The sequence below is a fragment of the Oncorhynchus clarkii genome, chromosome 6 (genome assembly GCF_045791955.1).
Source record: "Oncorhynchus clarkii lewisi isolate Uvic-CL-2024 chromosome 6, UVic_Ocla_1.0, whole genome shotgun sequence".
In the NCBI taxonomy this organism is placed as follows: Eukaryota; Metazoa; Chordata; class Actinopteri; order Salmoniformes; family Salmonidae; genus Oncorhynchus; species Oncorhynchus clarkii.
In genome coordinates, this window is record NC_092152.1 from 2,036,260 (window position 1) to 2,060,808 (window position 24,549).

Sequence of the window (24,549 nt, forward strand, 5' to 3'; positions counted from 1 at the left end):
CAGAGGGACAGGGCCAAAGACAGAGGGACAGGGCCAAAGACAGAGGGACAGGGCCAAAGACAGAGGGACAGGGCCAAAGACAGAGGGACAGGGCCAAAGACAGAGGGACAGGGCCACAAGACAGAGGGACAGGGCCAGAGGGACAGGGCCAGAGGGACAGGGCCAGAGGGACAGGGCCAGAGGGACAGGGCCAGAGACAGAGGGACAGGGCCAGAGACAGAGGGACAGGGCCAGAGACAGAGGGACAGGGCCAAAGACAGAGGGACAGGGCCAGAGACAGAGGGACAGGGCCAGAGACAGAGGGACAGGGCCAGAGACAGAGGGACAGGGCCAGAGACAGAGGGACAGGGCCAGAGACAGAGGGACAGGGCCAGAGACAGATGGACAGGGCCAAAGACAGAGGGACAGGGCCAAAGACAGAGGGACAGGGCCAAAGACAGAGGGACAGGGCCAAAGACAGAGGGACAGGGCCAAAGACAGAGGGACAGGGCCAAAGACAGAGGGACAGGGCCAAAGACAGAGGGACAGGGCCAAAGACAGAGGGACAGGGCCAAAGACAGAGGGACAGGGCCAAAGACAGAGGGACAGGGCCAAAGACAGAGGGACAGGGCCAAAGACAGAGGGACAGGGCCAAAGACAGAGGGGCAGGGCCAAAGACAGAGGGGCAGGGCCAAAGACAGAGGGGCAGGGCCAAAGACAGAGGGACAGGGCCAAAGACAGAGGGACAGGGCCAGAGGGACAGGGCCAGATACAGAGGGACAGGGCCAGAGACAGAGGGACAGGGCCAGAGACAGAGGGACAGGGTCAGAGACAGAGGGACAGGGCCAAAGACAGAGGGACAGGGCCAAAGACAGAGGGACAGGGCCAGAGACAGAGGGACAGGGCCAGAGACAGAGGGACAGGGCCAGAGAAAGTAAGTCAGCATTTCACTGTAAGGTCTACTACACCTGTTGTATTCAGCATTTCACTGTAAGGTCTACTACACCTGTTGTAAGTCAGCATTTCACTGTAAGGTCTACTACACCTGTTGTATTCAGCATTTCACTGTGAGGTCTACTACACCTGTTGTATTCAGCATTCAGCATTTCACGGTACTACACCTGTTGTGACTAATAACATGTGATTTGATTTGATCATGGTCGATCTCTCACATGACAGACATTGGATTTCAAGTTTCAAGGATGACGAGCTGTATGATCCTGAGACCCAAGGAGACTGAACAGTTGAAAGCCTACTCTCGTTGACCTAGATCCACACTGAACAGTTGAAAGCCTACTCTCGTAGACCTAGATCCACACTGAACAGTTGAAAGCCTACTCTCGTAGACCTAGATCCACACTGAACAGTTGAAAGCCTACTCTCGTAGACCTAGATCCACACTGAACAGTTGAAAGCCTACTCTCATAGACCTAGATCCAGCCTGAACAGTTGAAAGCCTACTCTCGTAGACCTAGATCCAGACTGAACAGTTGAAAGCCTACTCTCGTAGACCTAGATCCAGCCTGAACAGTTGAAAGCCTACTCTCGTAGACCTAGATCCACACTGAACAGTTGAAAGCCTACTCTCGTAGACCTAGATCCACACTGAACAGTTGAAAGCCTACTCTCGTAGACCTAGATCTAGACTGAACAGTTGAAAGCCTACTCTCGTAGACCTAGATCCAGCCTGAACAGTTGAAAGCCTACTCTCGTAGACCTAGATCCAGACTGAACAGTTGAAAGCCTACTCTCGTTGACCTAGATCCACACTGAACAGTTGAAAGCCTACTCTCGTAGACCTAGATCCAGCCTGAACAGTTGAAAGCCTACTCTCGTTGACCTAGATCCAGACTGAACAGTTGAAAGCCTACTCTCGTAGACCTAGATCCAGCCTGAACAGTTGAAAGCCTACTCTCGTAGACCTAGATCCAGCCTGAACAGTTGAAAGCCTACTCTCGTGTGGCTTGTCTCCTATTCTCTTACAAGTCATACTATTTTGTTTAGATAAATGGATAAGAATATGTCATCTAAAATCAAAGCAAGATATTTTAAATTAAAAGAAAACATGTTTTTATTACTCCCCCCTTTCGGATATAAAACAAAGTAAAATAAACTGACAAAGCCTTTCTTTGTTTTCTTTCTGAAGGCATTAACATACCTTAAGGGAACATTTCGGCATTTCGTGTATGATCAGTGAGAAAGTCCATATTGCAAATGTACGGTCCCTTACTAGACGTCCGAAATCGTTTGTAAAATTCGCGGTCGGCGTCGGGCCGTGCGGTAGGGCCAGACCTACCGGGAAGTCATCAAATGAACTTTGTCGGACATTCGGTTTCCGTTTTAAAAAATAAACAAGTTTTTGACCGTTTTTCCGCTGTCCCGGAATTTCCCACAAGAGGGCATACGGAATCATATGGCAATTTGGCAAAACATCACGAATCACGACGGGGCCTTATCTCGAAAACGGAAAATATTTCGAAGCCGAAACTCGGTGAGCGTAGGTTTGGCATAATGGGCAGTTGGCCCCGAACAAGATGGCGTCTAGGCCTCGACGGTTTTTGAGTTATGGCCGTTTTTCTGGGATTAAAGGTCCTAAATGGAAATAGAGAAATTATTTTTCCACTTCAGGTCAAAGTCAAGGAGCCTCCGGTGTCAATAAAAAAAAAAACAGCCATTTATCTATCGTCATTTAAGAGAAACGGAACAATGACATCTTGGTGATGGTCACAAATAGGCGTTTTTTTTTTTCAACGGTTACAGATCCAGTTGCAGGGTGTTCATACGAATCTTTTTAAAGTGTGCTGCGGAGCTCTGCGACATTTCTGTGATTTTCTATGATTTTCTGAAATAACACACACATACTAAACCCTCCGTAAATAACTCAGTTCTTAACGTAAAGACTTAAAACTCAGGATTCTGTAAAAGCATACCCCAATGAGGATATGTGGTTAATTATAGCTTCCTGTGCCAACCGGAAGTGCCTTAAATGGTGTCTCAGGGGCTGTTTCGAAGGGTTAAAAAAGTCAGATCTGTCCAAAACTTCATATATGTGATTAGGCAACCCCCATGAACTGTAAATCAGTCATTTTTCCCCAAAAAAATCAAAGGAAAAAAAAATCACACTAAAACACAACTTGAATGGAGGGACGTATTGGGGTGCGTAGAGACAGACAGTGGCTGCAATAGTTAGCTTTGTTGGAGCTAAAAAAGAACCGTCAGACCTAGAGTTCCGAAACTTTAGAAACCTGTTCTAGACCTCCGGTCGATGGTGCGTGGTGAGTTACGTGGCTCTAGACGGTTCTCGGACCGAGAAACAGCTTCGTACATTTGCAATACCTTCAATTCATTTTGACCATTACGAAAATGACGACGTTTAGAAAAGTCTCAGAGACGCAAGGCTAGGTGCATTGAAACCGGCTCGGCCCATAGAGACGGACCCCAACGTTTCTGTCCGATAGCTCGTTCAAGGACCCCGTAGGAAGGCATGGAAAATAGTGGATTTTCAGCACCAATTAGGGTTTTTCTCGGACGCCAAATGACCTATCGAGCCGAAACTCGGGATTCGGGGTCGCCTCACATAGGACTTCACATAATGTCCGAACTGGACCCGCAGCTAGAACGTAACTATGTGTTTTACCTTTTTATTATGTTTTAAACTAAAGGCGCTGTGAATTATGGGACTGCTCTGACATATGTGATAGTTGGCTTCTAAATGAGTAGGAAAAAGTGGGTTTGGTGTCATAATGACATCTAATTGACTGATGGACACTGACTTGCTAGTTGACTTTTGTGCATTTGCAATATGTTTAAACAGAGAGGGACCATCACCAAAATGGCATTCTGAAATCAACACAAAAAATGGCATCACCATAGTCTCCAGACTGTGCTAAGTTCAACGAGCTATCCGCCTTGACCGTAGCTCGCTCGGTGTAAGTGCAACGACCATTAGAAAAGTAGGCCCAAAATGAAGCCTGCCCCACAATGTCATTTGCTTTTGGGTGACAGTGAGAGAACCGTTTAGGTGAGAAGAAAAATTACACCACATGAATGTTCCTAAGGTCCTCCCGATCCGTGCAAGCCTAACCTTGACCGTGTGGCATTAACCCTTAACAGTAAAACAGTGTTTTTTGATCTCACAGAATGCAGTGTCATCTCTCCCCATAGGAATACATTGCCTGCACCCCTAATTTCAACCTGAAGTCTATATGGGTTATGAATGCCGTATGAACCTGTCTTCGGTACCAGTCCATCAGGCCACTATGAGGTCTACCTGTGTTGATTCTGAGCTTCCTGGACCAACCGGAAGTGGTTAAAATGCCCCTAAAAGTGTTTACCCATACCCTGCCTGCAGTTTGACAGACATAGTGCATTCAACCCTGTGTAAATCAGTCAGTTCTTAACGTAAGGACTTAAAACTCAGGATTCTGTAACAACATACCCCAATGAGGATATGTGTTGATTTATAGCTTCCTGTGCCAACCGGAAGTGCCATAATTGGTGTCTCAGGTGCTGTTTCGAAGGGTTAAAAAAGTCTGATCTCTCCAAAATTTCATATGTGTGATTAGGGAACCCCCATGAACTGTAAATCAGTCATTTTTCCCCAAAAAAATCAAAGGAAAAAAAAATCACACTAAACACAACTTGGATGGAGGGACGTATTGGGGTGCGTAGAGACAGACAGTGGCTGCAATAGTTAGCTTTGTTGGAGCTAAAAAAGAACGGTCGGACCTAGAGTTCCGAAACTTTACAATCCTGTTCTAGGCCTCATGTCGATAGTGCGTGGTGAGTTAGGTGGTTCTAGAAGGTTCTCGGACCGAGAAACAGCCTCGTACATTTGCAATACCTTCAATTCATTTTGACCATTACAAAAATGACGACGTTTAGAAAAGTCTCAGAGACGCAAGGCTAGGTGCATTGAAACCGGCTCGGCCCATAGAGACGGACTCCGACGTGTCTGTCCGATAGCTCGTTCAAGGACCCCGTAGCAAGGCATGGAAAAAAGTGGATTTTCAGCACCAATTAGGGTTTTTCTCGGACACCAAATGACCTATCGAGCCGAAACTCGGGATTCGGGGTCGCCTCACATAGGCCTTCACATAATGTCCGAACTGGACCCGCAGCTAGAACGTAACTATGTGTTTTACCTTTTTATTATGTTTTAAACCGAAGGCGCTGTGAATTATGGGACTGCTCTGACATATGTGATAGTTGGCTACTAAATGAGTAGGAAAAAGTGGGTTTGGTGTCAATTGATATCCATTTGGTGTCATAATGACATCTAATTGACTGATGGACACTGACTTGCTAGTTGACTTTTGTACATTTGCAATATGTTTAAACGGAGAGGGACCATCACCAAAATGGCATTCTGAAATCAACACAAAAAATGGCATCACCATAGTCTCCAGACTGTGCCGAGTTCAAGGAGACGCCCCGCTTGACCGTAGCTCGTTCTGAGTGCAGCAAACTTGAAAAAAAGAAGGCCCAAAATGAAGCCTGCACCACAATGTCATTTGATTTTGGGTGGCAGTGAGAGAACCGTTAGGGTGAGAAGCACAATTCCACCACATGAATGTTCCTAAGGTCCTCCCGATCTGAACAAGCCTAACCTTGACCGTGTGGCATTAACCCTTCACAGTAAAACAGGGTTTTTTGATCTCACAGATTACAGTGACATCTCTCCCCATAGGAATACATAGCCTGCACCACAAAATTCAACCTGAAGCCTATATGGGTTATGAATGCCGTATGAACCTGTCTTCGGTACCAGTCCATCAGGCCACTATGAGATCTACCTGTGTCGAATCTAAGCTTCCTGGAGCAACCGGAAGTGGTTAAAATGCCCCTAAAAGTGTTTACCCATACACTGCCTGCAGTTTGATAGACATAGTGCATTCAACCCTGTGTAGATCAGTCAATTCTTAACGTAAAGACTTAAAACTCGGGATTCTGTAAGTGGCTATGTAAATCAAGACATGTGTTTACTTATAGCTTCCTGTGCCAACCGGAAGTGCCTTTAATTGGGTCACACTCTCTGTTTCGAAGGGTTAAAAAAGTCACATCTCTCCAAAACTTCATATGTGTGACTAGGTAACCCTTCTGAACTGTAAATCAGTCATTAATCCCAACAGATGTCAAAGAAAAGCTCCCTCACACACACACAGGAAGGATGGAGTGATAAAGTGCGGTGCTTAAAGACACAGAGAGCAGGAAATGGCATTACCATAATCCCTAGGCCGTACCGAGTTCAGCGAGATATCCCGCTTGACCGTAGCTCGCTCGGTCTAGGCGCAGCGAGCATTAGAATAGTAGGCCCAAAATGAAGCCTGCACCACAATGTCATTTGCTTTTGGGTGACAGTGAGAGAACCGTTAGAGTGAGAAGAAAAATTGCACCACATGAATGTTCCTAAGGTCCTCCCGATCTGAACAAGCCTAACCTTGACCGTGTGGCATTAACCCTTAACAGTAAAACAGTGTTTTTTGATCTCACAGATTACAGTGTCATCTCTCCCCATAGGAATACATTGCCTGCACCCCTAATTTCAACCTGAGGCCTATGTGGGTTATGAATGCCGTATGAACCTGTCTTCGGTACCAGTCCATCAGGCCACTATGAGGTCTACCTGTGTTGATTCTAAGCTTCCTGGACCAACCGGAAGTGGTTAAAATGCCCCTAAAAGTGTTTACCCATACACTGCATGCAGTTTGATAGACATAGTGCATTCAACCCTGTGTAGATCAGTCAATTCTTAACGTAAGGACTTAAAACTCAGGATTCTGTAACAGCATACCCCAATGAGGATATGTGTTGATTTATAACTTCCTGTGCCAACCGGAAGTGCCATAATTGGTGTCTTAGGGGCTGTTTCGAAGGGTTAAAAAAGTCTGATCTTTCCAAAACTTCATATGTGTGATTAGGCAACCCCCATGAACTGTAAATCAGTCATTTTTCCCAAAAAAATTCAAAGGAAAAAAAAATCACACTAAAACACAACTTGGAAGGAGGGACGTATTGGGGTGCGTAGAGACAGACACTGGCTCCAATAGTTAGCTTTGTTGGAGCTAAAAAAGAACCGTCGGACCTAGAGTTCCGAAACTTTAGAAACCTGTTCTAGACCTCCCGTAGATGGTGCGTGGTGAGTTACGTGGCTCTAGAAGGTTCTCGGACCGAGAAACAGCCTCGTACATTTGAAATAACTTCAATTCATTTTTGCATCACGAAAATGACGACATTTAGAAATGTCCCAGAGTCGCAAGACTAGGTGCATTGCAAACGTCTCGGCCCATATAGACAGACCCCAACGTTTCTGTCCAATAGCTCATTCAAGGACCCCGTAGCAAGTCATGGAAAATAGTGGATTTTCAGCACCAATTAGGGTTTTTCTCGGACACCAAATGACCTATCGAGCCGAAACTTGGGATTCGGGGTCGCCTCAGCTAGGCCAACACATAACATAAGAAATGGACCCGCAGCTAGAACGTAACTACGTGTTTTATGGTTTTTTTATGGTTTGAACCGAAGGGGTTGTGAATTTTGGGCCAGCTCTGAAGTATGTAATAGTTGGCTACTAAACGAGTTGGAAAAAGTGGGTTTGGTGTCAGTTTGTATCAGTTTGGTGGTCAGAATGATATCTAATTGACTGATGGACTCTTGTCCACTTGACTCTTGTACATTTGCAATATGATCCTATAGTGAAAAAACATCACCAAAAGCGACATTCTGAAATCAACCCAAACGAGCGATTGAGATGACCCAGAATCACTGCAAAGCCATCCCGAGTTCATCGGGCCAGTCAATTTCACATTCCTGCAAGATTTTTATAGCATGACAAATTCGTGATGGTACCTGCCCTTTAAAACATATTGCAAATGCACAGTGACTTTGAAAAAGTAAGGAAACATAAACAAAAAAAATCTAAAATTTTTTTGGGGGGATGACCAGTTGCATGTGCATTTGCAATATGATTCTATAGTGAAAAAACATATTGCAAATGCACAGTGACTTTGAAAAAGTAAGGAAACATAAACAAAAAAAATCCCAATTTTTTTTTTTGGGTGACCAGTTGCACGTGCATTTGCAATATGATTCTATAGTGAAAAAACATATTTCAAATGCACAGTGACTTTGAAAAAGTAAGGAAACATAAACAAAAAAAATCTAAATTTTTTTGGGGGGGATGACCAGTTGCATGTGCATTTGCAATATGATTATATAGTGAAAAAACATATTGCAAATGCACAGTGACTTTGAAAAAGTAAGGAAACATAAAAAAAATCTAAATTTTTTTTGGGGGGATGACCAGTTGCATGTGCATTTGCAATATGATTCTATAGTGAAAAAACATATTGCAAATGCACAGTGACTTTGAAAAAGTAAGGAAAAATAAACAATTTTTTGGGGGGATGACCAGTTGCACGTGCATTTGCAATATGATTCTATAGTGAAAAAACATATTGCAAATGCACAGTGACTTTGAAAAAGTAAGGAAAAATAAACAAAAAAAATCTAAATTTTTTTTGGGGGGATGACCAGTTGCACGTGCATTTGCAATATGATTCTATAGTGAAAAAACATATTGCAAATGCACAGTGACTTTGAAAAAGTAAGGAAACATAAACAAAAAAAATCTAAAATTTTTTTGGGGGGATGACCAGTTGCATGTGCATTTGCAATATGATTCTATAGTGAAAAAACATATTGCAAATGCACAGTGACTTTGAAAAAGTAAGGAAAAATAAACAAAAAAAATCTAAATTTATTTTGGGGGGATGACTAGTTGCACGTGCATTTGCAATATGATTCTATAGTGAAAAAACATATTGCAAATGCACAGTGACTTTGAAAAAGTAAGGAAACATAAACAAAAAAAATCAAAAATTTTTTTGGGGGGGTGACCAGATGCACGTGCATTTGCAATATGATTCTATAGTGAAAAAACATATTGCAAATGCACAGTGACTTTGAAAAAGTAAGGAAACATAAACAAAAAAAATCAAAAAAAATTTTTGGGGGGTGACCAGATGCACGTGCATTTGCAATATGATTCTATAGTGAAAAAACATATTGCAAATGCACAGTGACTTTGAAAAAGTAAGAAACAAAAAAAAATACATCTAAAAAATTTTGAGCATGACAAATTCGTGATGGTACCTGCCCATTGAAACATATTGCAAATGCACAGTGACTTTGAAAAAGTAAGGAAACATAAACATTTTATTTTTATTTTTAGGTGACCAGTTGCACGTGCATTTGCAATATGATTCTATAGTGAAAAAACATATTGCAAATGCACAGTGACTTTGAAAAAGTAAGGAAACATAAACAAAAAAAATCAAAATTTTTTTTGGGGGGGTGACCAGATGCACGTGCATTTGCAATATGATTCTATAGTGAAAAAACATATTGCAAATGCACAGTGACTTTGAAAAAGTAAGAAACAAAAAAAAATACATCTAAAAAATTTTGAGCATGACAAATTCGTGATGGTACCTGCCCATTGAAACATATTGCAAATGCACAGTGACTTTGAAAAAGTAAGGAAACATAAACAAAAAAAATCTAAAAAATGTTTTGGGGGGTGACCAGATGCACGTGCATTTGCAATATGATTCTATAGTGAAAAAACATATTGCAAATGCACAGTGACTTTGAAAAAGTAAGGAAACATAAACAAAAAAATCAATTTTTTTTTTTGGGGGGGTGACCAGATGCACGTGCATTTGCAATATGATTCTATAGTGAAAAAACATATTGCAAATGCACAGTGACTTTGAAAAAGTAAGAAACAAAAAAAAATACATCTAAAAAATTTTGAGCATGACAAATTCGTGACGGTACCTGCCCATTGAAACATATTGCAAATGCACAGTGACTTTGAAAAAGTAAGGAAACATAAACAAAAAAACATCAACACATTTTTTGGGTAACCAGTTGCATATTTTAGATCACAAGATGACAAAGGTATAGTTTGAGCAAAGTAAAGCTTGAATTTTGAGCATGACAAATTCGTGATGGTACCTGCCCATTAAAACATATTGCAAATGCACAGTGACTTTGAAAAAGTAAGAAACAAAAAAAAATACATCTAAAATTTTTTGAGCATGACAAATTCGTGACGGTACCTGCCCATTGAAACATATTGCAAATGCACAGTGACTTTGAAAAAGTAAGGAAACATAAACAAAAAAACATCAACACATTTTTTGGGTAACCAGTTGCATATTTTAGATCACAAGATGACAAAGGTATAGTTTGAGCAAAGTAAAGCTTGAATTTTGAGCATGACAAATTCGTGATGGTACCTGCCCATTAAAACATATTGCAAATGCACAGTGACTTTGAAAAAGTAAGAAACAAAAAAAAATACATCTAAAAAATTTTGAGCATGACAAATTCGTGATGGTACCTGCCCATTGAAACATATTGCAAATGCACAGTGACTTTGAAAAAGTAAGGAAACATAAACAAATGGACATAATGAAATCATCATTTTTTTTTTCCCGGTTACCAGTTGCACGCGCATTTGCAATATGATTCTATAGTGGACATGATTCAAATGGACATGATGAAATCAACACAACGAGTGATGGAAATGAACAACTATCACTGCCCGGCCGTCCCGAGTTCATCAGTTCAGTCAATTTTGGCCCCCCAAAAAATTGACTTTGGACTTTGACTTTTGACTTCCTATGAAATCATATTGCAAATGGACAAATCATATTCCTTATGCACAAGTAAAAAAAAAAATTATAATAATGATAATAAAGTATGACTAAAGTATGTTGATAAAGTTCTTATACATGTGTAATTGACACAAAAATTGAAAGAATTTTGAAAAACGGTCCAGAAAGCACTTTTTTAAGGATGTGTGAAGTTTTTTACCAAATTTTGACATTTTTGACTTTTGACTTTTGACTTCCTATGAAATCATATTCCAAATGGAGAAAACATATGCCTTATGCACAAGTAAAAAAAAAAAAAAAAAAAGGATAATAAAGTATGACTAAAGTATGTTGATAAAGTTCTTATACATGTGTAATTGACATAAAAATTGAAAGAATTTTGAAAAACGGTCCAGAAAGCACTTTTTTAAGGATGTGTGAAGTTTTTTACCAAATTTTGACATTTTTGACTTTTGACTTTTGACTTCCTATGAAATCATATTGCAAATGTACAAAACATATGCCTTATGCGCATGTAATTAAAAAAAAAAAAAATATGATAAAAAAATTGGACAAAAGTATATTCATACAGCTCTTACACATGTGTAATTGACAAAAAAATCGAAAGAATTTCGAAAAAAGGCCCAGAAAGCACTTTTTTAAGGGGTGAAAAGTTTTTGAAAAAAATATCCTTTTTTCAAAAATTTTCTTTTGGATGTTGACTTGGGTTACATTTCCAATATGAAAAACCCCGGTGGAGCGCACTCGCCCCCTGTTGGATTTTTGAGGTGTTACAATTGGCAATTGCCATATGGCATTTGCCATATACTTTACACGAATCAACGCCGCTTTGGGTGGTATTGGACATCGTGTATATGGTTTGTCCAATGCCAATATCTTGCCATTCATTTTTGTACAATTCAGGGGGGTATTCCCTTACATAATAAACAGTGTGTACCTAAATCTTTTTTGTGATGTCTATTTTGACTAGATTTTTTCACAGCCAGATCCCAGACTGACTAACAACCACACAGACACACATCTGACTAAGCAGCTCTTTCATTCAACGTTTTCGTTTTTCAATCATATATTGAATTTCACCACCGTCGTCTAACGAGAGAACATCCTTTAGAGAGGAGAGGAGAGGAGAGGAGAGGAGGACAGCTTCTTTAGAGAGAAGAGGAGAGGACAGCTCCTGAGGAGAGGAGAGCTCATTTTGAGAGGAGAGCTTCTTTTGAGAGGAGAGGAGAGCTTCTTTTGAGAGGAGGGGAGGGCTCCTTGTGAGGGGAGGGGAGGGCTCCTTGTTTGTTCTCTTGTGATGTGTGAAAGGGCTAGGAGTCCCCCCTTCACCGGTCCTCTCCTCTCCTCTTCCTCTTCTCCCCTCCCCCCTCCTCCCCTCCCCTCCCCTCTCCTCTCCTCTCCTCTCCTCTCCTCCCCAGCCTCATTCAGAGCTGTCAGGGAGCTGCATGTTATCTTCCAGTCAGAGAATGAACCAGCTGGGGCAACAGCAGAGCAACATCTGATTAACATTGGAGGTGCTATCTCCACTCCCTTGTTATTTTATTACCACAGGTGCAAAACTATTAAATAAAACATACGGAATCATGTAGTAACCAAAAAAAAATGTTGAACAAAACAAAATATATTTTAGATTTGAGATTCTTCAAAGTAGCCACCCTTTGTCTTGATTACAGCTTTGCACTCTTGGAATTTTCTCAACCAGCTTCACCTGGAATGCTTTTCCAACAGTCTTGATAGACAAATGATAGTCCCACTAAGCGCAAACCAGATAGGATGGAGTATCGCTGCTGAATGCTGTGGTAGCCATGCTGGTTAAGTGTGCCTTGAACTCACGGTGCTTCACGGTGGGAAGCGGTGGGAACCACACATGCAGAGATCATCCGTTCACCTACTCTGCGTCTCACAAAGACACGGCGGTTGGATCCAAAAATATCAAATTTGGACTCATCAGACCAAAAGGACAGATTTCCACCAGTCTAATGTCCAGTGCTCGTGTTTCTTAGCCCAAGCAAGTCTCTTCTTCTTATTGGGGTACTTTAGGAGTGGTTTCTTTGCTGCAATTCGACCATGAAAGCCTGATTCATGCAGTCTCCTCTGAACAGTTGATGTTGAGTGTCACACCCTGGCACTGCCTTGGATTACTGACCTCTGCCTGCCCTGTCGTTTGCCTGCCCCCTGTTTTGTAAATAAAGATCTGTGATTTGAACTGTCTGCATCTGGGTCTTATCCTGAGTCCTGATAGTACGAACATGACTGACCCAGCAGACTCAGACCAGCTCTGCAACGCCGTCTCCTCCCAAGGAGCCACTATTGGGAGACACGAGGAGTTACTTTGAGGTCTTATGGAAGGATTCTAGACATTGGCGGAATGCCATGAATGTGCCTTGAATACATAGCTGGATTGTCTGTCAGGCAGCCAGTCCCTCAGTAACCCCGCTGTCAGCAGTGTGTCTATCCAGGTCACACAGGCTTCTCGAGAACCCCACTTACCTCCTCCGGGAATGCGTCGCTGGAGAGTCAGGAACCTGTCGGGTGTTTCTCTCCCAGTGTTCCCTCATCTTCGAGCTGCAGCCCTCATCCTTTCCCTTGGACCACTCGAAGATGGCTTACCTCATAACGCTGATGTCCGGGAGGGTTCTCGCCTGGGCTACGGCAGTGTGGGAACAACAATCTGCCATGTTCTTCAGTCTCGAGGAGTTTGTGGCTGAGGTGAAAACGTTTTTCGATTCTCCGTTGTCTGGGAGAGAGGCTGCCCGGAAGTTACTCCAGCTTCATCAAGACTCCCGCAGTGTGGCAGACTACGCAGTTGATTTCCGCACCTTGGTTGCTGACAGTGCCTGGAACCCGGAATCCCTGTTCGACATATTCCTTCACGGATTATCGGAGGAAGTTAAAGACGAACTCGCAGTCCGGGAGCTGCCTACGGATCTGCACTCGCTCAGCGCCTTGACCATCCGGATCAACTCGGCAGAGCTAAGTCTCCACACGAACATATACGCAGACTTAACACCAAGAGTTTTCTGTATTGGAAACGTACATTGAAGACTCCTTGGCTGCTGGGTGTATCCATCCTTCTGCCTCCCCCGCCGGCGCAGGGTGTATCCATCCTTCTGCCTCCCCTGCCGGCGCAGGGTGTATCCATCCTTCTGCCTCCCCAGGGTGTATCCATCCTTCTGCCTCCCCAGGGTGTATCCATCCTTCTGCCTCCCCAGGGTGTATCCATCCTTCTGCCTCCCAAGGGTGTATCCATCCTTCTGCCTCCCCAGGGTGTATCCATCCTTCTGCCTCCCCAGGGTGTATCCATCCTTCTGCCTCCCCAGGGTGTATCCATCCTTCTGCCTCCCCAGGGTGTATCCATCCTTCTGCCTCCCCAGGGTGTATCCATCCTTCTGCCTCCCCAGGGTGTATCCATCCTTCTGCCTCCCCAGGGTGTATCCATCCTTCTGCCTCCCCAGGGTGTATCCATCCTTCTGCCTCCCCCGCCGGCGCAGGGTGTATCCATCCTTCTGCCTCCCCAGAGTGTATCCATCCTTCTGCCTCCCCAGGGTGTATCCATCCTTCTGCCTCCCCAGGGTGTATCCATCCTTCTGCCTCCCCAGGGTGTATCCATCCTTCTGCCTCCCCAGGGTGTATCCATCCTTCTGCCTCCCCAGGGTGTATCCATCCTTCTGCCTCCCCAGGGTGTATCCATCCTTCTGCCTCCCCCGCCGGCGCAGGGTGTATCCATCCTTCTGCCTCCCCCGCCGGCGCAGGGTGTATCCATCCTTCTGCCTCCCCAGGGTGTATCCATCCTTCTGCCTCCCCTGCCGGCGCAGGGTGTATCCATCCTTCTGCCTCCCCAGGATGTATCCATCCTTCTGCCTCCCCAGGGTGTATCCATCCTTCTGCCTCCCCAGGGTGTATCCATCCTTCTGCCTCCCCCGCCGGCGCAGGGTGTATCCATCCTTCTGCCTCCCCCGCCGGCGCAGGGTTCCTCTTTGATACGGGAAGGTGACGAGTGGAAGACAGCCATCAACATGGCTAGCGGACACAACGAATACCTGGTGATGCCATTCGGTCTGACCAACGCCCCTGCTGTGTACCAGGCCCTGGTTAACAACGTTCTTCGCAACAAAAATAAAAAAAATCTAATCAAATTGTATTTGTCACATATGTCAAATTTACCTTACAGTGAAACGCTTACTTACAAGCCCTTAACCAACAATGCTTTAAGAAGTTAATAATAAAACATTTAAAAAACTTTAGTAAAAAATAGAAAACAAATAGAAAACAAAAGGAACAAATAATTAAACAGCAGCAGTAAAATAACAAGCGGGGCTATATACAGGGGGTACCGGTACAGAGTCAATGTGGAGGCTATATACAGGGGGTACCGGTACAGAGTCAATGTGGAGGCTATATACAGGGGGTACCGGTACAGAGTCAATGTGGAGGCTATATACAGGGGGTACCGGTACAAAGTCAATGTGGAGGCTATATACAGGGGTTACCGGTACAGAGTCAATGTGGAGGCTATATACAGGGGGTACCGGTACAGAGTCCATGTGCGGAGGGCACCAGTTAGTTGAGGTAATTGAGGTAATATGTACATGTAGTTAGAGTTAAAGTGACTATGCATAGATAATAAACAGAGAGTAGCAGCAGTGTAAAAAAGGGGTAGCCCTTTGATGAGCTGTTCAGGAGTCGTATGGTTTGGGGGTAGAAGCTGTTAAGAAGCATTTTGGACCTCGACATGGTTTTGTCGTGCCCTCTTCACAACTGTATTAGTGTGTTTGGACCATGATAGTTTGTTGGTGATGTGGACGATGACAATGGGGGGGGCGTGCTCAGTCCTCCTTTTCCTGCAGTCCACAATCATCTCCTTTGTCTTGATCACGTTGAGGGAGAGGTTGTTGTCCTGGCACCACCCGGCCAGGTCTCTGACCTCCTCCCTACAGGCTGTATCATCGTTGTTGGTGACCAGGCCTACCACTGTTGTGTCATCAGGAAGACTTGATGATGGTGTTGGAGTAGTGCCTGGCCATGCAGTCATGAGTGAACAAGGAGCACAGGAGGGGACTGATCACGTGTACGTCTACCTCAACAACATCCTCATATTTTCCCGCTCAGCTCAAGAACACGTTCTTCAAGTCCTCCAGCGTCTCTTGGAGAACCAGCTTTTTGTTCAAGCGAATTCCATCGCTCCACCGTCTCCTTCCTAGGAAACACCATCGCTGCTGGAAATGTGCAGATGGATCCTGAAAGGTGAGAGCGGTGGTGGATTGGCCCCAACCCACGTTCAGAGTGCAGCTGCAAAGCTTCCTGGGATTTACCCATTTCTGTCGCCATTTTATCCAGGGTTACAGCACCGTGGCTTCCCCCCTTTCAGCACTCACCTCTCCCAAGGTCCCACTCACGTGGTCCCCAGGTGCTGACTGGGCGTTCCTGAACCTAAAGCACTGCTTCACCACAGCTCCCATATTAATCCATCCGGACGCGTCCCGACAGTTCATGGTTGAGGTCGACGCTTTGGACATCGGAGTGGGGGCTGTCCTGTCCCATTGTTCCGCCCTGGACCTTCAGCTGTATCCCTGTGCCTTCTCCCATTGTCTTAACGCCACGGAGAGGAATTATGATGTGGGATATCGAGAACTACCCGCAGTAAAGATGGCGTTGGAGGAGTGGAGGCACTGGTTAGAGGGTTTGCCTGCCACCCTGGCTCCCGTCGCAGCAGCCTTTGTGCGACAACACTTTTGTTGGCCCACCATGGTCACACCATCGCCGCCAGCACTGTCTGTACTCAGAATAAGACTCCTCGGCAAGCTCACTGGTCTCGTCTGATGGCAACACCACTATCCTTACATCAATACCAGAGAACACTGTTAAACGAATAATCTGTGCTATTGCTAGCACTCAAGAGGAAACTGACTGAAGCACTCAAACCCCCAACCTTGTGATCTCCAAATGGACGTGAGCTGTGAGGGCCAAGATGCTCATGCATTGACTCCTGTTCTCTATACATGTCAGGGGATGCTATTCACAGGGACATATTGCTCTGTCTCACGATTCCCGAGCATGAAATGGCTATGCGTGGCTATATTGACGAAAAACAGATTCCATGGGATGGAATGGTGGGCTTTTGCACAGATGGAGCTCCATCTGTCACAGGATGGCGGGCAGACCAATGAGACCCTGCCGTCTCCCCCTCAGCATTAATACAAAAAAACTGGGAAATCTCTGACTTCAGTGCATTCAAGACAACTGGGAACTGGGAAATCTCTGACTTCCCGACATCAGTGCGTTCAAGACAACTGGGAACTGGGAAATCTCTGACTTCCCGACATCAGTGCGTTCAAGACAACTGGGAACTGGGAAATCTCTGACTTCCCGACATCAGTTAGTTCAAGACAACTGGGAACTCTGAAAAACATTTTGAATGGTGATCCAACTCTAAATTACAACTCAGGAACTCGGGTCTCTTTCTAGAGCTCTAAATTTCCGACCGAAAGATCACTGACGTCATGATTTGACCTTGTATTTTTCCCAAGTTCACAGTTGTCTTGAAAGCACCGTAAAAGTCATGGTAGGCTACCCGTCGCTAGTTCATATCTGTGTGAAGCTGGATTCAGTGCTCCCGTCTGCATTAAAACCAAATATTGATGTGACAGCAGAGATGTCGACCACGCCCCCTGACTTTGAGAAACTCAAGCACACATCTCATTAACGGTGGTCAGATAAGAGACATTATGTCAGACTCATTTGCAATTGACTGTCCTAGACCCAAATAAACAGTAAACATTGGCTGTTAATTACATAATTATTTTCACATGGGCGGGGTCACGAGAATATTCATATGTCAAAATGGGGTCGTGGGCAAAACAGGTTTGGGAACCCCTGGTTTAGAGGTCCACAGAGAGGGTAGAGGCCCACAGAGAGGGTAGAGGTCCACAGAGAGGGTAGAGGTCCACAGAGAGGGTAGAGGCCCACAGAGAGGGTAGAGGCCCACAGAGAGGGTAGAGGCCCACAGAGAAGGTATAGGCCCACAGAGAGGGTATAGGCACACAGAGAGGGTATAGGCACACAGAGAGGGTAGAGGCACACAGAGAAGGTACAGGCCCACAGAGAGGATATAGGCCCACAGAGAGGGTATAGGCCCACAATGGTATAGGCATCAACACAGCATGTGTTGCTCTGTTCCTCCTCACACCAGGCCTTCAGGCTACAGTAGTGGTAACACAGGGTATTAGTAACACAGGGTAGTGGTGGGGGGTAGTGGTAACACAGGGTAGTGGTGACACAGGGTAGTGGTAACACAGGGTAGTGGTAACACAGGGTAGTGGTAACCCAGGGTAGCAGTAACACAGGGTAGTGCACTATATAGGGAATAGAGCTCTGGTCTATAGTAGTCACTATATAGGGAATAGAGCTCTGGTCTAAAGTAGTGCACTATATAGGGAATAGAGCTCTGGTCTAAAGTAGGGCACTATAAAGGGAAGAGGGTTCCATTTGGGATGCACTGAGGCTTAAAATAACACCTGTTCTGTTGACTGCAAGTGGTCAATAAGGTCAATAAGGTCCCTTCATACTGAGCCTTTTCCTTTACTACTGTTTGGGAAACAAACCAAGATCCCATTAGGAATGACTTCATTAATGGCCAATTGCCAAGGGTGACCAACTTCAAAAGCTCAAACAGCACCTGTCAGATGTCCCTGGAAAACTTCTTAAATCTTCTTAGTTCCTACATACACACACAGACACACAGACACACAGAGACACAGAGACAGAGACACGCAGAGAGACAGACACACACAGAGACACACACAGAGCGGCACAGACACACAGAGACACAGAGACACAGAGACAGAGACACAGACACACACACACACAGACACACAGAGACACACACAGACACCTTCCTACAGCTCTTCAACACTCTCCAAAGAGCCCTGATATAAAACTAGAGGCTGCTGTGTGATCTGACGCTGATAAGGAGCGAGTGTGGTACAATAGCCTGATATTAAATCCCTCTCCAACAGTTCTCCAGATCTATGTCATGTATGTGATCCTGTTGGGGAAAGATGAAAGAGAGGGGGACTGATATCTCAGACAGTGGCTCTTCTGTCTGCAGGTGTGAGGGGGGAGCTCCAATTTCCCTGGTGTCACTGTCTGATGGTCACACACACCTGCATGAAAACACACCCTATACCTAGACATAGCCTTTTGGATAAGCATCTAAGACTTCAATCAAATTCAACACCCAGCAAGTAAATGTTTGGATACCTAAAAAAAAAAGTGTGTGTGTATATCTGTCTCTCTGTGTGTGTGTGTGTGTGTGTGTGTGTGTGTGTGTGTGTGTGTGTGTGTGTGTGTGTGTGTGTGTGTGTGTGTGTGTGTGTGTGTGTGTGTGTATGTTTGTGTGTAAAAGAGGATTCTTATCGCGAGTCTGTATCAGCTTGTCATCAAACAAATCATAACCACAATGCTTTATCTAGGATTACCTCAGTAGCCTAGTGAAAATGTTGTCAGAAGTAGCCTGGGTTTGGGGTTTATCTAGGACAGGGGTCCTTCCTACTACCACTAGCCTGGGTTTGGGGTTTATCTAGGACAGGGGTCCTTCCTACTACCAGTAGCCTGGGTTTGGCGTTTATCTAGGACAGGGGTCCTTCCTACTACCACTAGCCTGGGTTTGGGGTTTATCTAGGACAGGGGTCCTTCCTACTACCACTAGCCTGGGTTTGGGGTTTATCTAGGACAGGGGTCCTTCCTACTACCAGTAGCCTGGGTTTGGGGTTTATCTAGGACAGGGGTCCTTCCTACTACCACTAGCCTGGGTTTGGGGTTTATCTAGGACAGGGGTCCTTCCTACTACCACTAGCCTGGGTTTGGGGTTTATCTATGACAGGGGTCCTTCCTACTACCAGTAGCCTGGGTTTGGTGTTTATCTAGGACAGGGGTCCTTCCTACTACCACTAGCCTGGGTTTGGGGTTTATCTAGGACAGGGGTCCTATGAATAGCTCGCCAAACAATTTCAAAAGTTCACTGAACAAAAATTTAAAACGCAAAAGTGTTGGTCCAATGTTCCATACGCACAAAAAGCTTATTTCTCTCAAATGTTGTGCACAAATTTGTTTACATCCCTGCTAGTGAGCATTTATCCTTTACAAAGATAATCCATCCACCTGACAGGTGTGGCATTTCAAAAAGCTGATTAAACAGCATAATCATTACACAGGTGCACCTTGTGCTTGGGGACAATAAAAGGACACTCTAAAATGTGCAGTATTGTCACACAACACAATGCCACAGATGTATCAAGTTTTGAGAGAGTGTACAACTGGCATGCTGACTGCAGGAATGTCTACCAGAACTATTGCCAGAGAATTGAACCTGCGAAATCGTCTGAGACCAGCCACCTGGACAGCTGATAAAACTGAGTTTCTGCACAAACTGTCTCAGAGAACCTCATCTGGGTGTTCGTCGTCTTAATCAGGGTCTTGACTTGACTGCAGTTCGACGTCGTAACCGACTTCAGCGGGCATATGCTCACCAACGATGCTCACCACGATGCTCACCACGATGCTCACCACGATGCTCACCACGATGCTCACCACGATGCTCACCACGATGCTCACCGGCACGCTGGAGAAGTGTGCTCTTCAAGGATGAATCACGGTTCTAACTGTGCCTTGTGTGGGCGAGGTACATCACTCCGTGATGCTTGGACTTCTACGCAGAGTTGCAAAGAAAAAGCCATATCTCAGACTGGCCAATAAAAATAAAAAATTAAGATGGGCAAAAGAACAGACACTTGACCAAAGAACTCTGCCTAGAAGGCCAGCATCCCAGAGTCACCTCTTCACTGTTGATGTTGAGACTGGTGTTTTGTGGGTACTATTTAATGAAGCTTGCCAGTTGAGGACATGTGAGGCATCTGTTTCTCAAACTAGACACTCTAATGTACTTGTCCTCTTGCTCAGTTGTGCACATCATGAAGTACTTTAAGAAGCTAGTTAAGGATAATATCACCTCTACCTTACTTGACAACCAAGACCCACTTCAATTTCCATACCGCCCCACAGATGATGCAATCGCCATCACACTGCCCTATCCCTTGGGGACAAGAGGAATACCTCTGTAAGAATGCTGTTCATTGATTACAGCTCAGCATTCAACACTATCATTAAGCTTGAGGCCCTAGGTCTCAACCCCGACCTGTGCAACTGGGTCCTGGACTTCCTGACGGGCCGCCCCCAGGTGGTGAAGGTAGGAAACAACATATCCACTTCACTGATCCTCAACACTGGGGCCCCACAAGGGTGCATGCTCAGCCCCCTCCTGTACTCCCTGTTCACCAATGACTGTGTGGCCATACACGCCTCCAACTCAATCCTCAGTGAGGGTGAAAAGCTTTAAATTCCTCAGAGTACACATCACTGACAAACTGAAATGGTCCGCCCACACAGACAGTGTGCTGAAGCAGGCGCTTTTTCAACCAGCGGGCACTTTTTTTTAGGACCCTCACAAACTTTTACAGATGCGCCATTGAGAGTATCCTGTCGGACTGTATCACCGCCTGGTACGGCAACTGCTCCGCCCACAACTGCAGGGCTCTCCAGGTGGGTGGTGCGGTCTGCCCAAAGCGTCACCAGCACCCGATGTCACAGGAAGGCCAAAAATATCATCAAGGACATCAACAACCCGAGCCACGGCCTGTTCACCTCGCTATCATCCAGAAGGCGAGGTCAGTACAGGTGCATCAAAGCTGAGAACAAGAGACTGAAAAACAGCTTCTGTCTCAAGGCCATCAGACAGCCATCACAAGCCGGCCTCCACCAAGTACCCTGCCCTGAACTTAGTCACTGTCACTAGCCGGGTACCACCCGATTACTGCTGCCCTAGGTACATATAGACATGGAATCACTGGTCACTTTAATAATGGAACACCAGTCACTTGAATGATGTTTACGTACTGTATTCTAGTCAATTCCACTAATATATTTCTTAATTCCATAATTTTACTTTGAGATTTGTGTGTATTGTTGTGAATTGTTAGATACTACTGCAATGTCAGTGAGGAACACAAGCATTTCGCTACACCCGCAATAACATCTGCTAAATACGTGACCAATAACATTTATTTTATTTGACATGTCACCCATTGAGCATGTTTGGGATGCTGTGGATCAACGTTTGTCAACATCCAACTTCGTTATATCTCCATGAACAATTGTAATTTTGCCAGTGAAAAACAAAAACATAATCTAAAACCTGGAAAAATAAAACATTATTTGGGAAAATATCAAACATAATATTTTTTTGGGGGGGGAATCACTGATTTTATAGGCTCCCCCTTACAGTTATTTATGAACCATTATTTTACCAGGTATATTGACAGAAAACATAGTACACTACTTCATCTAGTACATTAAGGACCAGGGAAGAGTTGACAACATAGTGCACTACTTCCTCTAGTACACTAAGGACCAGGGAAGAGTTGACAACATAGCGAGAAAGTAGTGCACTAAGGACCAGTGAAGAGTTGACAACATAGTAAACTACTTCCTCTAGTACACTAAGGAAAGGGGAAGAGTTGACAACATAGTGCACTACTTCCTCTAGTACACTAAGGACCAGGGAATAGTTGACAACATAGTAAACTACTTTCTCTAGTACACTAAGGACCAGGGGAAGAGTTGACAACATAGTAAACTACTTTCTCTCTAAGGACCAGGGAAGAGTTGACAACATAGTAAACTACTTCCTCTAGTATACTAAGGACCAGGGAAGAGTTGACAACATAGTGCACTACTTCCTCTAGTACACTAAGGACCAGGGAAGAGTTGACAACATAGTAAACTACTTTCTCACTAAGGACCAGGGAAGAGTTGACAACATAGTAAACTACTTTCTCACTAAGGACCAGGGGAAGAGTTGACAACATAGTAAACTACTTTCTCTCTAAGGACCAGGGAAGAGTTGACAACATAGTAAACTACTTTCTCTCTAAGGACCAGGGAAGAGTTGACAACATAGTGCACTACTTCCTCTAGTACACTAAGGACCAGGGGAAGAGTTGACAACATAGTAAACTACTTTCTCTCTAAGGACCAGGGAAGAGTTGACAACATAGTAAACTACTTTCTCTCTAAGGACCAGGGAAGAGTTGACAACATAGTACACTACTTTCTCTAGTACACTAAGGACCAGGAAAGAGTTGACAACATAGTAAACTACTTTCTCACTAAGGACCCGGGAAGAGTTGACAGAGTACACTACTTTCTCTAGTACACTAAGGACCAGGGAAGAGTTGACAACATAGTGAACTACTTCCTCTAGTACACTAAGGACCAAGGGAAGAGTTGACAACATAGTGAACTACTTCCTCTAGTACACTAAGAAGAAGAGTTGCAGGGGAGAGGAGAAAAGAAGAATGTGCCCACTTGAAAAGCTAAGAAAAAAATGAGTGGCTCACGACACGTACATTTTTTACAAGTAGCTCTCATTCTAGAAAAGGTTGGAGACCCCTGATCTAGGATTAGTGACAATGTTATCAGGGGTAGCCTAGGAATTACAGCACAATATTTGCCTTGGTGACGAACGTCATTAATGGTGAACTTTTAGCCTAGATAGAGGGGCAAAGCCAGGTCACACCAGGGCACAGAGGGAGTAGGCTACATTAAAGCTACATCATCAAACGGCTAAATCAAGTATGAACATGTTTCAGTAAGTTCACCTGCTCTGGCAGAGAGCTTTAGATGGTTTCAGTTCATCTCTAGGGGAGTCTCCTCTAGCAGAGAGCTTTAGATGGTTTCAGTTCATCTCTAGGGGAGTCTCCTCTAGCAGAGAGCTTTAGATGGTTTCAGTTCATCTCTAGGGGAGTCTCCTCTAGCAGAGAGCTTTAGATGGTTTCAGTTCATGTCTAGGGGAGTCTCCTCTAGCCTAGTTCTACATCTGGAATTGTAAAAAGTCAGCAATAACAGATCTGGGACCAGGTTGTGTTGCCTATCACCAACCCAGATGAACAACCTGCACACTGCAATAGACATTAAAGATAAATATAATTTTGACTTCGATAACTACCGTCTACATTTTCAAATATTCTTGCCTTTCCAAAGTTTTAGAATCCCTGACTAACTCTCAGCAGAGAACTTTAACTTCTCATTTTTATTCTTAATGTGTACCAATCTGGTTTTAGAAAAGGACATAGCACCGTTTCATTTGCTACGCTTGTTTTTAATGTGTTATCATAAAAATCATTGTGCTGCAAATACCTTTCCAAGGCCTTTGACACTGTCAAACATTAAGTTCTAATTCAAAAGTTGACTGAAATAGGCCTAGATCAGGCTTCTTATAAAGTGGTTTGAGAATTATCTAACAGAATACAATGTGTGATTTCTTGGTGTTAAGTCTAGTTTCCCGGATATTACGAAAGGTGTACCACAGGGGTCAGCACTGGGACCGTTTCTCTTTAATATTAATATAAATAATATTGGTCTATATGTTAAAACTTGTAATTTTCCTCTATGTGCAGACAATACTGTTATTTATGCCATTGCCCCAACTGTAGACCAGATGTTGTTAGAGCTGAAATCTGATTTTGTTACCTTACAGAAAGCCCTGGTTGGTTTAAAAATTGTACTTAATGTGGGCAAGACTAAATATATGTTGTTCTCTAGTTCTCACAAGAATGTTTCAGATGTCCTACATATTTATTAATTGTATGGTTCTCGAATCGATTGGGTTCCCGCCTATAAATATCGGGGCATTTGGATTGACAAGGATTAAAGGTTTAAATACTGATGAGCTAGTTAAAAAGCTCATATTTATAGTGGGCTTCTTTTTCAGAGATAGATCTAGCATCTTCCTAAACAGCAGGAAGCAGATAGTGCAGTTAACTTTCCTGCC

General features: G+C 44.2%; 1 protein-coding gene across 1 annotated transcript in view; it reads right to left on the reverse strand.

Annotated features, from left to right (window-relative positions):
* Positions 1-24,549, reverse strand: part of LOC139411860 (cilia and flagella associated protein 299) — a 250,765-nt gene that overhangs the window by 217,320 nt on the left and 8,896 nt on the right. The window lies entirely within an intron of this gene.